Below are 14,127 nucleotides of genomic sequence, written 5' to 3'. Positions count from 1 at the left end.
GAGGTGGGTTATAATTCCACAAGAGATGAGAAATGAACTAAAAAAATTATATTTCAAGACGGGATGTGTGAACACCTACAAAAAAACATAAAGAAAAATTATAAGCACTTGAGAGCAGGGAAGGTTTGAGAAAATGAAGTGGTAATTTAACCTAGATCTTGAAGCCCAAAGATAGAATTTCTCCCGAAGGGGGAAAGGGAGAGAGGAATGGGAAGAGGAGAAAGCACAGAGGTGTGGAAGCAGTGGGAAGACAGGCTTGAAGGGTGAGTTGAGGTCAGAGTTGGAAAATTTTCAACTTAAAACTGAAGAATCAAATAAGGGTTTAAAGTTTTTTTGGATGTTTGCTTTTACCACAGAGCTGTGAGAAAGGTACTCCAGGTTTATTCTGATATATAAAGAGGGAGACTAGCAGCAAGCAGTGCCCAACAGAGAGGAGATAGGTTAACAGGGTATAGAGGCTAAGATAGAATGGAAAGAAGGGGAATGGGAGGCATTGAGGAGACAGGTAAAGGACTGATAGGAAGCAGAGGAAGACACTGTATAAAGGAGGGAAAGAGTAAGGGCTGACATGCATAATCAAACTCAGGAGATGATGAGGGTTAAGAATAAAAGAGAAAACAGGGCATGACACAGTAGCTAACATTAAGTGCCTACTATGTGCCCCAGACTGTTCTACTGACCTATATTCTTAAATAGTCCCTCAGTGAAGCACGCACTATTGCCACCCACTTTCAGAGATGAGGAAACTGAGCCAAAGAAATTAAATAATTTGCCATAGATCACACAGTGAATAAAAAGTCAAATACTCTACCACTAGATGTTAACCACGCAACCCTGGCCGTACTCCTACTATAAAATATGGATGAAGAAACCTCTGTAATAAGGTGATGAGGATTAATTCAGTAACATCTTAAGGTGCTTGACCCATTTGCTAACACAGCACAAATTAGGCATGCACTGGGTACTTCCAAGTTTAACTTATCTCCTATTTAATATTTTGGTCCCTTGTTACCAAGGTGTCCCAGCAGAGGCTGGCTCACCATTTGCTGGAGAAGCTGGAGAGAGTGCTCCTCCTGAGGAAGGAGACTGGATCCTCAGAATGTCTGCCTTCTTCCCACCAGTCTGCCTTTTAGGTTTCACTTTAGGGGTTAGATCAAATCCCAGCTCCTCCAATACTGAACTGTTAACAGAAGCTAACTTGTGAGAGAAGTTAGATTGGGGACTTTCTGTGCTGTTTTATGTTTGAATTTATGGATTTTTTTGTTTTGCAGTACTAGGGATCAAATTGAGGGCCCTGTGTATGCTAGGCAAGCATTCTGCCACTGAGCTATATCCCAAGCCCTTTTTAAATTTTACCCCAAAGATAGGAGTAAGTTGCCCTCATTAAGTCGACTAGACTGGCCCCAAACATGCAATCCTCTTGCCTCAGGCTTTCACAGTAGCTGGGATTACTGGTGTGTACCACCATGGCTGACTGAATTAATAGCCATGTATTATTACATTGGTGGTCAGAAAAATTATCTACATTCTGTATTCAGTACTTGTACTGCTTTATTGTGTATCTGCATGAAAATCTTGTCTTCAAGAGCATCACCTAGTTCCACCTTTTTCTCTATGATCCACTATAGTACCTAAAGCTCCTTAAATCTGTTCCACTGAACAACATCTGAATGGCAGGTTTCCCAATCCAACCTTCTGGCCACCAGAGAATGACTATAGTTAAGTGGTTGGGATGAGGTGGGGGTCAGCTGTACAGGCTTCCCATCACCTCCTTTCCCTTAGGCCCTGCCTGATCCCACAGTATCATCTAGAGTCATAGTTAGCAATCACCATCACTAGTGAGGAAAATTCTTATTCAAAACAACAACACAGGACTGGGGTTGTGGCTCAGTTGGCAGAGCACTTGCCTGGCACTGGGTTCGATCCTTGGCACCACATAAAAATAAAATAAAGGCATTGTGTCCATCTACTAGGAAAAGTATTTTTAAAAAAAGAATATCACAAAAGCAAAGCAGATACAAAAATTTTTATAGAGAAGAAAAATGACAAGCTTAATTTAGAGACTGGCACAATCAACACTCCAGGAAGTGTATGGGGGTAAAAACAGGAGACAGGCCTGCTAAAATTGCCCTGGCCACATCTGGCATTGTGTTTAGCCCTAAAGCTTCCCAGACAAGATAGAAATGATACTGTATTTAAAAATAAGAAGTCTCAGGGCTAGGGCTGGGGCTAAGTGGTAGAGCACTTGCCTGGCACGTGTGAGGCACTGGGTTCGATTCTCAGCACCACATAAAAACAAATAAACGAAATAGAGGTCTTGTGTCTAAAAAAAAAAACTACAACTAAAAAATTAATATTTAAAATAAATAAATAAGAAGTCTCCCCATCCCTGTCCTATTCTCTAAACTCAAAGCCAACAGCTAGAGGTGCTGAACTCTACTCTGGAACCTCTGTGCCAAGTGGCCAAGCCTCTGCAGGCCAGCCAGAGAGGCTTGCCGTTTTCCCCAGCCGCCTTCTCCTATTTCCCCTCCTGTGGCAGGGCAGAATTGCCCCAGCCTCTCAAGCCAGATAGGCGGCAGGCAGGCCACAGGCTCTTGCCTGATTCTACAGGTCTCCACAGGCCTCTGCTCACTGTACCCCAAAAACGAAAAGGAGTGGTGAAACCATTTTTAAAAAAGAAATAGAATGCCGGGCACAGTGGGGCATGCCTGTACTCCCAGCGGCTCGGGAGGCTGAAGCAGGAGAATCGCAGGTGCAAAGCCAGCCTCAGCAAAAAAAAAAAAAACGAAAAGAAAAGAAAAAGAAAAAAAGAAAGCAAGAAGCTAAGCAACTCAGTGAGACCCTATCTCTAAGTAAAAATACAAAATAGGGTTGGAAATGTGGCTCAGTGATTGAATGCCTCTGAGTTCAATCCCCAGTACCAAAAAAAGAAAAGAAGAAATAGAAAAGGTTAAAAAATAATTTTAAAAATTTGGGGGAAGACTGTTCAAGTAGAAGTTGGAGGGGATGGTGTTCAGTTAGAAGCCTGGTAGTATTCCATCTCCTGAGCCATATGATGGGTGGTGTTCATTTGATTATTTGTTTAAAATGTCAATATTACAGTTTTTCATGTATATTACCATTTTCTACATTTTTAAAAAGACAGAGAAATAGCAATTTTCCTGAGACTGCCCAGAACCTAGGATGATTCTAGCATGAATAACTAACCTGGTATTCAAGGCCCTCCATGAATTAGACCAATGTTACCTTTTAAGTCAGGTTTTCCCTTACCCAAACCCCTCTACCCTGTTAGGCAGGTCTATAAAGTTATAGATTGTCCTGAGGATCAGACAAGACTGTGTAGAGAACTAACTCTAGGGACAGACCCAACTGGGCTCAAATTGTGGCTCTAACACTGAACTAGTTATGTGACCTTAGGCAAGTTATTTAATCTAATTCTCAGTTTCCTTTGTGTGAAATAGGGATAATCATAGTATTGTCTTCACTGGGTTACTGTGAAGATTAAAAATAAATAAATAAAATATGGGATGTGTTCAGCACAGTGCCTAATGATAGTAAATGCTCATTAAAAATTAACTATTAATTACAACAGTAACAGCAACAACAACAATGACAGTCTGTAGGTATTTATTATGCTAGGACATCAAGCGGCAGAGAAAAGACTAGAACCATTGTATAAAGCTGTTTTAAAAGATGAAGAAATCTGAGACTCAGGAATTAAGTGACTTATTTACATGCATTAGTCACTTTAGTAGTGAGCTGTCTATGACATCCCTACATTATTCTGTACTGCTCTTAAGCAGAAAAATCACTGAATGCCTGGATAAAAGCCAGCACATTCTCCACAGCTCAAAAAAGCCTTGTACTTCTTCCTCAGAAAATTATCTTAATAAAAAACAGCTCGGGCTGGGGATATAGCTCTGTTGGTAGAGTGCTTGAATTGTATTCAGAAGGCCCTGGGTTCAATCCCCAGCACCAAAAAAAAAAAAAAAAAAAAAAAAAAAAAANAGGACTTTAAGAAGCCTAACCTACAACTTATTTACCATAGCCTCCTTCTCCCTCTCCAGAGGGTAGAAGCTGGTTAATGAGTTAATGTTGGTAAGCCTGAGGCTTCCTGGGGACAAAAGCAGAGGGCAAATCAAAACCCAGGGAGGATTCATTAGAACATCCAAGAGGCCCACTCATTTCTCCCTCAAGAAGACCTTTCTACAAAACACCTAAGAACCTGTTTCATTGTAAAATGACTCTGTCCCCACAGGCAATATATCTGGCACAGTATTTGCTCACAAACACAGAAGTGATGACAAAAAGGCAAAAGAAACAAAAACAGAAAAGTTTCAATGTAAAGATGTGTAACTCCAATGAGTATGGCGGTACACACCTGTAATACCAGGGACTTAGGAGCCTGAGGCAGGAAGGTCTCAAGGCCAGCCTCAACAACTCAGTGAGATTCTGTCTCAAAAAAAGTGAGGTGGGCCATTGCAGTGGTGCATGCCTGTAATCCCAGAGGCTCAGGAGGTTAAGGCAGGAGGATCATGAGTTCAAAGCCAGCCTCAGCAAAAGTGAAGTGCTAAGCAACTCAGTGAGACCCTGTCTCTAAATAAAACACAAAATAGGGCTGGCAATGTGGCTCAGTGGTCCAGTGCCCCTGAGTTCAAGTCCTGGTACCAAGGGGAAAAAAATTAAAAAGTAGGGTGGCGGGTATAATACCTGAGGATATAGCTCAGTGGGGTTTAATCCCCAGTACCAAAATAAAATAAAAGACTCATAACTCTAAAGACAGCCTACTAATGGTTGAAAACACTATGCTTGATTTTGAAAGCCCCTGGAAGGCAGAACAGGGTGACGCATGCCTGTCTGTATCCCAGCAACCCCAGAGACTGAGGCAGACAGATCACAAGTTCAAAATCATCCCCAGCAACTTGGCAAGACCCTAAGCAACTTAGCCAAACACTGTCTCAAAATAAAAAATAAAAAGGGCTGGACATGTTGTTCATTGGTTAAGTGCTCCTGGATTCAACCGAAAGAAGGAAGGAAAAAAGGAAGGGAGNATTATTAGATAAAATAAATCCCATCTATCTGGCACCACCAAGAAGTACAAAATTCTACATAAGCAATATTTTTTAATAATTGAAATTTCTCCCTTTTAGGGTTAAATCCTTTTTGCTTCTCTCTAGAGATTTAAGTTCTACAAAACATGTTACTCTTTCCTTAGGATTAATGAAATTTAATCAAGGATATTCAACTATAAACATGAAATAAACACTTCTAAATACTGGGGACTCAAAGATGAATTACATAGTCTTTAAAATCAAGTTTATAATCCCATGGAGGAAGAAATACATCTATAACAATAATATGAGGCCAAAGAACACAAGCCTGGGGAATGCTCAAGGGAAGATGAGATAGCATTGGCAAGGTTAGTAGAGATCAATACCTAGTGACTAAAGAGCCAAGAGGACCGGGGGTGTGGCTCTGTGGTCATGGGCAAAACCCTGGGTTCCTTCCCCAGTACCAAATGAGAAAAAAGAGAGAGAGACATGCAGAGACAGAGAGAGACACAGAGAGAACGTACACAAGCAAGCAGTAAGAGGTAGTGAAGTGTCTTGAGACAAGGGTATTCTATGTGTGCTTTTGAAAAGTGACTAGCATCTAGTGCAGTGGTACACAACATAAACCCAGCTACTCAGGAGTTTGAGTCACAAGGGTAGCAAGTTTAAGACCAACTGGGAAACAGTGAGATGTTGTCTCAAAATTAAAAAATAAAAAGGCTCAGATGTAGCTCAGCTCAGTGGTTAAGCACCCCTATATTCAATCCCTGGTACAAAAAAAAAAGGGCTGGGGTTGTGGCTCAGCGGTAGAGCGCTCGCCTAGCAAGTGCGAGGCCCTGGGTTAGTTCCTCAGCACCACATAAGAAATAAATAAAGATATTGTGTCCAACTAAAAAATAAATAAAAATTTAAAAAAGAAAGAAAGAGAGAAAGAAAAGAGAAAAAGAAAAAGTGACAGACATAACAAACAGGAAGTCCAGGGGCAGAAAGCAGGTGGCAAATCAAGCACTTTAACCTCTAGAAGTAGAGGTTAAAGTGCCCTGTCAAAGTAGGGGCATCAGGAACTAAACAGAAAGGGATAAAGTGCCAAAAGTTTTTTCTCCACTTGGGGCGGGTACTGGGGCTGTGGCTCAGTGGCAGAGCACTTGCCTAGCATGTGTGAGGCACTGGGTTCAATCTTCAGCACCACATTAAAAATAAACAAATAAAATAAGGGTACTGTTTTCATTAAAAAATTGAAAAAAAAAAAGGTGTGGGGAAATCTCAGAAAAAGGGAAACAACAGAGTAGAGGAAGGGGATCAAGAGAGACGGAAGGGGAAAGATATGGGGAAGTACTGAGGAACGAAATCTACATAATTATGCTATGTCCACGTATGCATATAACACAATGAATTACACCTGTACACAATGACAATGCACTATTATTTCTATTATATTGGGGGGTACCAGGGATTGAACCTAGGGGTGCTTAACCACTGAGTCATATCCCCAGCCCTTTTTATATTTTATTTTGACACAGGATCTCACTAAGTTGCTTAGGGCTTTGCTAAATTGCTGAGGCTGACCTCAAACTAATGATCCCTCTGCCTTAGCCTCCAAAACTGCTGGGATTACAGGCATGTGCCACTGCTCTCTGCTAGCACTATAATCATTAGAATAATAACAATAATAGAAGGGACACCAAGTAGAGTTGGGCAAGTGGATTGGGGGAGGAAGAGGGAAGGAAAAGAGAAGGTACTGGGGAAGAAGGATGATCAAATTATGTTCTGTGCATGTATAAATATGGCGAAAATGAATCCTATTATTATGTATAATTGATATACCAATAAAAATAAATTTAAAAAATAAATAATGAAAAGGGATATTTGAAAAGCTGAGTAGCACCAAAGCTTAGTATGTCCGGGTTGGAAAAGGTGGGGAACTGAAGAGATGGCTGAGATTCTGCCTTTGGTGAAAAGACTTCAGCATGGGAAAAAAAGAGAAGAAAGTTATTGATTTAGAGGAGCTGGGAGGAACTGAGTAACTCAGGAAGGGCTGATGGATAAAGTTTTACCCAGAAGTAATACCTAAGCTAAATACTAAAGAGTTAGATAAATAGGGTTTCCACCAAAAGTTTAAAAAAATAAAAGAGCATTCTAGGTAAAGAAGAGTGTGTACAGAGACTGTATTAAATCTTGCAGCAGTGTGCAGTTTCATGACAAGGATAAGTAGCACCAAACACCAAAATGTGAGACACTTACATCATGTTAAGGAATACAAATTTTATCCTGTGGTGATGAGACACAACCATGGTTTCTAAAGGGAGAGTAAAGAGAAGCACCATGATCAAAACTATTTCAGGGTGGTAACTCTATGAAACACAGACTGGAAAGGTATGAAACAGGAAGACAATAAAGTATAAGAACTAAGAGCATGACATCTGGAGTTAAGTCTGCCTAATTCAAATTGTGGCTCAAAGAGCTTATAAATTGTACAACCATGGTCAAGTTATTTAATCTCTTTGTGCCCTCAGTTTTCTCATCTGTAAAATGGGAGTAACAGTATTTTTCAGAGGGTTGTTTAATATGAGGAATTCACAAGATAGTATGTGTAAAGTGTTTAATACAAGTCTTGGTACAGGGATAAATGCTAGCTGCTATCAAAGGCTGCAAGTTCATGAACAGAAGGTTGTATCCACATATGGTCTAGTATTGATAATGTGATAATGCTCGGACTATGGAAACTTTTTTTTTTTTTTTGTACAGGGGATTGAACCCAGGGACCCCAAACTTGGATGCCCTGCTTAGCCTTCAAGTCCCTGGGATTACAGGTGCACACAACTGTGCTGGCAACTTGAAGCTTTCTTTTCCTACCTCTTCATCAAGTTAACTCCAAATTATCCTTTATAACTCAGTTCAAATATTTCATCTAAACAATCCCTAACACCCTAGAGTAGGTCAAGACCCTATTGTACATTCTTGTAGCACCATATTCCTTTCCTCCATATCAGTCACAGTTTCTAATTACACTTGTGTTTGATTAAATTCTCTTCCTCCACTACCCTAAGTTCCATGAAATCATACAATGTGTGCTCATCACTAAACTCTTATAACTCAGCATGATGCCAGGAACAGTTTAGTGCTTGGTAAGTATTTCTTAAATGAATAAAAGGTTTCAAACTATTTTAAAAGTGACTCCCCTTTAAATGAAATCTTCATATGGAATCCCACAATACAGATAAAAGTAGGTTTTAGAAATAGAAAAAAAAAAAAAAAAAAGTAAGTGGTTTGAAGGATATAAAGCCCTGTTCTCACGGCTTCCACATGGCTCTTGAATCAGTTCTACAATCCTATAAAGCTTTTGTAGAATACAGTCTAAAACAACTGTTTGTTTCAAGCAAGAAGAGATGTGTGTGAAGTAAACTGTGATAACTAAAAAGGAGTGATAGCTGGATGCAGTGGCATGCTTAGCTAATGGGGAAAAAAAAGGGGGGACATTGAAAAGTCAACTATCCTATATCATTAATGCTAAGGTATCTCAATTTCAGAGATAATAAAAACATGAAAAAAAATAGCCAATGGCAATTCAAAGCTTCACCAATTATAAAAAGTAATTCTAGCCACTTGGGAGGCTGAGGCACAAGGAATTCAAAGTTCAAGGCCAGCCTGGGCAACTTAGCCAGACTCCAATTCAAAATTTAAAAAATAAATAAATAAAAAGGGGTGAGGGTATAGTTCATTGGTAGAATGATTGCCTAGCATGCACACGGCCCTGGATGGGTTCAAGCCCTAGCACTGAAAAAAAACACCTCAAAACTAAAGTCTGTCTCACTCATAAATCAAACCATTATGTTATACTGTCAGGCAGTTCTGAGAGTTAAGTCTTAAGACATGGAACATCTACTGGGATATACAGTTAGAAATTATCAGTAATTAGTGAAAAATATGATTTCAGGGCTGGAGACACAGATTTAGGTCCCATTTGGAACAGCACAAATATAACCAGAAGAGAGTCTATGGTAGGATCACACTTGTTTATTAGGCCATTAAAGGCTGATATGTTCATTTGCGATTGAAATTTGCTAATCTTCTACCGAGGCTTCTGCCTCCCATAGCTCCAGGGGGTGCCAGCATTAAGAGAGGAAGTGGGAGACTTCAGGAAAATTTCCAGAACTCTAGGAATTCCTTTCTGATCCTAACCCTTATTTCCATTTGGGAAGGTTTTATTTGTTTGTTTAAGAGGAAGCCAGCAGCCACACCAATGTCAATAAAAATGAGACAGTACAGGGGGTTAAAAGACTAGACTTCATTTTACCTTCTTACTTCAGGTCTACATCTCCTCCTGCTTGGGATTCAATGGTCCTCACCCAAACAACTAGCATTTGTGAATGGCTCCTTATAACTGACAAAGGGTATTACAGCTCTGTACAGTAGACATTATTATTTACACTTTGCTAAAGAGGAAAAAGTTTAGAAAAGTTAAGTACCTTGCCTAAGGTCACATAACTAAAAAGCAACAGGGCTGTGATGCAACTCTTATCTTCTCTGGCTTCTAACCTGGAGCTCTTTCAAGTAGACTCATGCAAGAAACCTTGAGCCACCCACTTACAAACCATCTATGTACAAACTATGTACACTTTCAGTGCATTTAAAAAGAAAACTCGATGGGCATGGCGACTAAAAAGGGGCTAGTGGTATACTGGTAATGTTCTGTTTCTTGAAGCAGGCACTAGTTACACAGGTGTATTCACTTTTAGGAAAGCCACTAAGCTATATACTCTGTGTACTTTTCTGTATTTATGATACACTTTAATTTCTTAAAAACACAAGGCAGGGGCTGGGGTTGTGGCTCAGAGGTAGAGTGCTGGCCCAGCATGCATGAGGTTCGATCCTCAGCACTGCATGAAAATAAAATAAAGATATTGTGTCCACCTATAATTAATAAATAGATAGATAGATAGACAGATAGATAGATAAACAAGCAAGCACCAGGCAGGCTGGGCATGGTAGTGAATGGTTGTAATCCCAGCAACTTGGGAGGCTAAGGCAGGAGGATCTCAAATTCAAGGTCAACTTCAGCAACTTAGTAAGACCCTGCCTCAAAATTAAAAAAACAAAAATAAAAAAAGCCAGGTGCAGTGGTGCATGCCTATAATCCCAGCAGCTCAGGAGGCTGAGGCAGGAGGATCGCAAGTTCAACACCAGCCTCAGCAATTTAGTGAGGCCCTGAGCAACTTAGTGAGACCCTGTGTCTAAATAAAATACAAAATAGGGCTGGGGATGTGGCTCAGTGGTTGAGAGCCCCTGAGTTCAATCTCTGGAACCGATAGACAGTCAGACAGACAGATAGATAGAGGGCGAGCGAGCGTGCTGGGGATGTACTTCAGTGGTAAAGCACTCCTGGGTCCAATCTTCAGTACCTCCAAAAAAAACCCCAAACACCAATAGTGGGCATGGTGGTACATGCCTGTAATCCCAGCTACCAGAAAGGCTGGAAGACTGCAAGTTCAAGGCCCAGTCTAGGTAACTTAAAGAGCCCCTCAAAACAAAATATTTTAAAAGGACTAGAGATGTAAGCTCAGTGGTAGAGTGCTTGCCTAGCATGCATGAAGCCCAGAATTCAATCCCCAGTAACTCAAAAAATAAAGTAAAGTCAAACAAGAAAATACCAAGTAAATTTAAAATAGAGAGTAAAAGCGCTCAGGCGTCTTAAGTTGTATGCATGAAGGCTATACATATATTTATTTACCTAATTTTTCAAATAGATATAAATCAGACAGCTACCAGTTAAGTGAGGATGCACAAAATCCTTCCATACTGAAATAATATACGTATCTACTTCTCCCCATCCAGAACATCTTGGTAATGTGACTAAATCTGATGAGACTGGAAGCAATGGAAGCCAAAAATAAAAGGGCATCAGAAAGTCAAACTGGCCTACATAATTAATGCTAAGGTATCTCAATTTCAGAGATAATAAAAATTGGGGGGAAAAAAAGCCATGGCAATTGAAAGATTCACCAGTTACAAAATACATCCAAATTCAGTGTTAGAAAGTAAAACAGAATAGTATTTTCAAATAAATAAATACAATGTTGTCATTTCAATAGGTAATCTCAATAGGTGTGGGCTCAGAGGCTTGTACAATGTATCTCCTATACAAATTCTGTTTCAGAGATAAGGAGAGACAAAGGTCCTCACTTAACAATTGTTAGAAAACCTTACTAAAGTTCACACATCAGAAAGCTGAGAATGACAATGACAGTGCTTCTCTACCAGAAGTCCTTGCATAGTAATTCTATTTTTACTTTCATAATGCCTTACTTCATTAACTCACTAAAGAATAAGAGTCACCTATTAAAAATCAATTAAGATAAAAAGGTGTTTAGAAAACTTCCTTTCTTGCTTACACAAGTTTGTTTTCCTTATTCTCCAAAACCAATGAGGCAATACAAGTCAGACAAAAGAAAAAGTTAAACTCCCAGCCCTTTTCCATTCCTCTCCAAGTCCTCCGACAAGGTGAGAAATGGTAACATTTTTCCATGCCCCCCGAAAACATAAGTATAAATACATCAGAGAGGGATTTTTATTTTTATTTTTAGAATACATTGTTCTACAACTTGTTTATCTCCCCTAATAATTTATCAACATTTAGTGCTGGGGCTATGGCTCAGAGGTAGAGCGCTCACCTAGCATGCGTGAGGCACTGGGTTCAATCCTCAGCACAACATAAAGTAAAATAAAGACATTGTGTCCACCTATAACTAAAGAAATTAATAATAATAATAATAATAATAATAATTTATCAACATTTCTTTAGGCATCAATAAATAAAATCCTAACTCATACTTTTAAAAAGATGCTGTAGGGCTGGGGATATAGCTCAGTTGGTACAGTGCTTGCCTCGCATACACAAGGCCCTGGGTTCAATTCCCAGCACCACACACACACACACACAAAAAAAACTGCTATAAAGGAAATGCCATAATGTGTTCCCATACTGCCCTATTGATGGACGTGGCTATCTTCTTTTTTTTTCAAGCCAGGGTCTCACTTCATTGCTCACACTGGCCTCAGGTGATTCTCTTTCCTCAGTCTCCTGAGACTAGAGGTATGTGCCACCATACTTAGCAAAAGAGCTTTCTTCAATCTGCTACCATTTCAAACAATGAATACTCTTGTATATATTTCCATGTATTGATTAATTGATTGATTGATTGGTGCTAGGGATTGAATCCAGGGCCTTGTGCATGGGAGGCAAGCAATCTACCAACTGATTTATCCCTAGCCTATATTTCTTTTTAAATAAAACTATTTCTACACACTTTCCTTGTTGTCCTGTGTTCTGATTGCTCCCTTTTCTATCATCATCCCTGCTTTCCTTGCCCAGAGAATTATCCTCAGGGTCCAGTGTGATAACGAAAGACAAATTAATTTGGAGGGTGTCAAAATATAAGATGACAGTTACTGGTGGTAGATTGGAACTGGCCTGCTTGGCTACATATCCCAGCCACCTGCACAGGCTATCTTTTCCCACCTCACGTGTACTCCCTGTTCTGGTCTCAGCAGCTCCTTCCAACTCAACTGATGTGGGCAGAACTGGCTTGGGGAATTAATCCTACTTTGTCATTCCTGTCCCTGGGAAGTGCAGACAAGCCCACCAACTACCTAAACTATTGAGACAGAGGAAGAATACATTATTGCTGTGAAAGAGTATAATACACAAGTATATAGAGTAGAACGCAAAATTACCCATTCACCAAACCTTAAACCACATTCACTAATACATTCCCTCCTCAGATGTGACCACTGTTGCAAGTTTCTTGTATAACCTTTCAGAGCCGGGTACAGTGGCACACGCCTGGCTTGGGAGGCTGAGGCAGGAGGATTGTGAGTTCAAAGCCAGCCTCAGCAAAAAGTTGCTAAGCAACTCAGTGAGACCCTGTCTCTAAATAAAAATACAAAAAAGGACTGGGGATGTGGCTCAGTGGTCAAGTGTCCCTGAGTTCAATAGCCCCAGTACAAGAACTTTCAGACTTTTCCTAAGCACATCTGCACATATACACACACGTCTTTGCTTTATGTGCCTGTCTTCAAGCTATATAATTAATTGTTCTACAAATTGCCCTTTTAATTTAAAAATTTAATCTTTTCATTATAGTGTAATTGTAACGTGTGTGTACACACACACACACACACACACACACATATATTTATGTATACATACACACAACAAATATATGTGTTGGATTCCCCATTCTTAAAACCTTGAGAAAAATTCCATAGTTAGGATGAACCCCAATTTTATTCTCCCATTTTGCTTTTCTCCCATTTAGTTTGTTCACAGTGTTTTGTCACGACAAAGCATGCTGCATTGATAATACTGGAATACCCACCTCTTTTTACACATAAGCTAGTATTTCTCTAGGATATTTACAAAAAGTGGAGATGATGGGTCAAAAAGTTTGTACACTGCAACTATAAACAACCACTCAAAAAGGTGTAGCAGTTTTAGTTTCATCAAAAAAGCATAAAAATTCCTCTTTCTACAATTATAGGCAGTTTTTTTTAATTTTATTGATATAAAAGATATAAAAAATACATTATTGTTTTAATTTACATTTTCCTTATTTCCAGATAGTTAAAACATCTACTCATTCTTATCCTGTCCATCTCCCCCAGTACTGAGGATTGACCCCAGGGATGCTCTACCACTGACTATACCCCCAGCCCTTTTTCTTTTGAGACCAGGTCTTGCTAAGGCTAGTCTTCAACTTGGCTCAGCATTCCAAGTAGCTAATCATTCTTATTTCTTTTTTAAATATATTTTTTACTTGTCAATGGACCTTTTATTTATTTATTTATTTTACTTATATGTGTGGTACTGAGAATCGAACCCAGTTGCTCACACATGTGAGGCAAGCGCTCTGCCACTGAGCTACAGCCCCAGCCCCCATTCTTATTTCTTATAAAGGTATTGCCATTTTGATTTTAAACAGGAGGGCTCAGAGAGGTTAAGGTGACATAGTCAATAAGTAGTAGGCATCAAGGCTAAGTTTTTTTTTTTTTTTTTTTTTTTTAATTCTGTGGAGGTCTA

General features: G+C 39.6%; 1 protein-coding gene across 3 annotated transcripts in view; it reads right to left on the bottom strand.

Moving 5' to 3' along the window:
- Positions 1 to 14,127, bottom strand: part of Numa1 (nuclear mitotic apparatus protein 1) — a 78,428-nt gene that overhangs the window by 40,561 nt on the left and 23,740 nt on the right. The window lies entirely within an intron of this gene.

Source organism: Marmota marmota, unplaced genomic scaffold (assembly GCF_001458135.2).
Source record: "Marmota marmota marmota unplaced genomic scaffold, marMar, whole genome shotgun sequence".
Classification (NCBI taxonomy): Eukaryota; Metazoa; Chordata; class Mammalia; order Rodentia; family Sciuridae; genus Marmota; species Marmota marmota.
The sequence above is the reverse complement of the archived record's forward strand: the minus strand, read 5'-3'. Positions and strand labels throughout refer to the sequence as shown.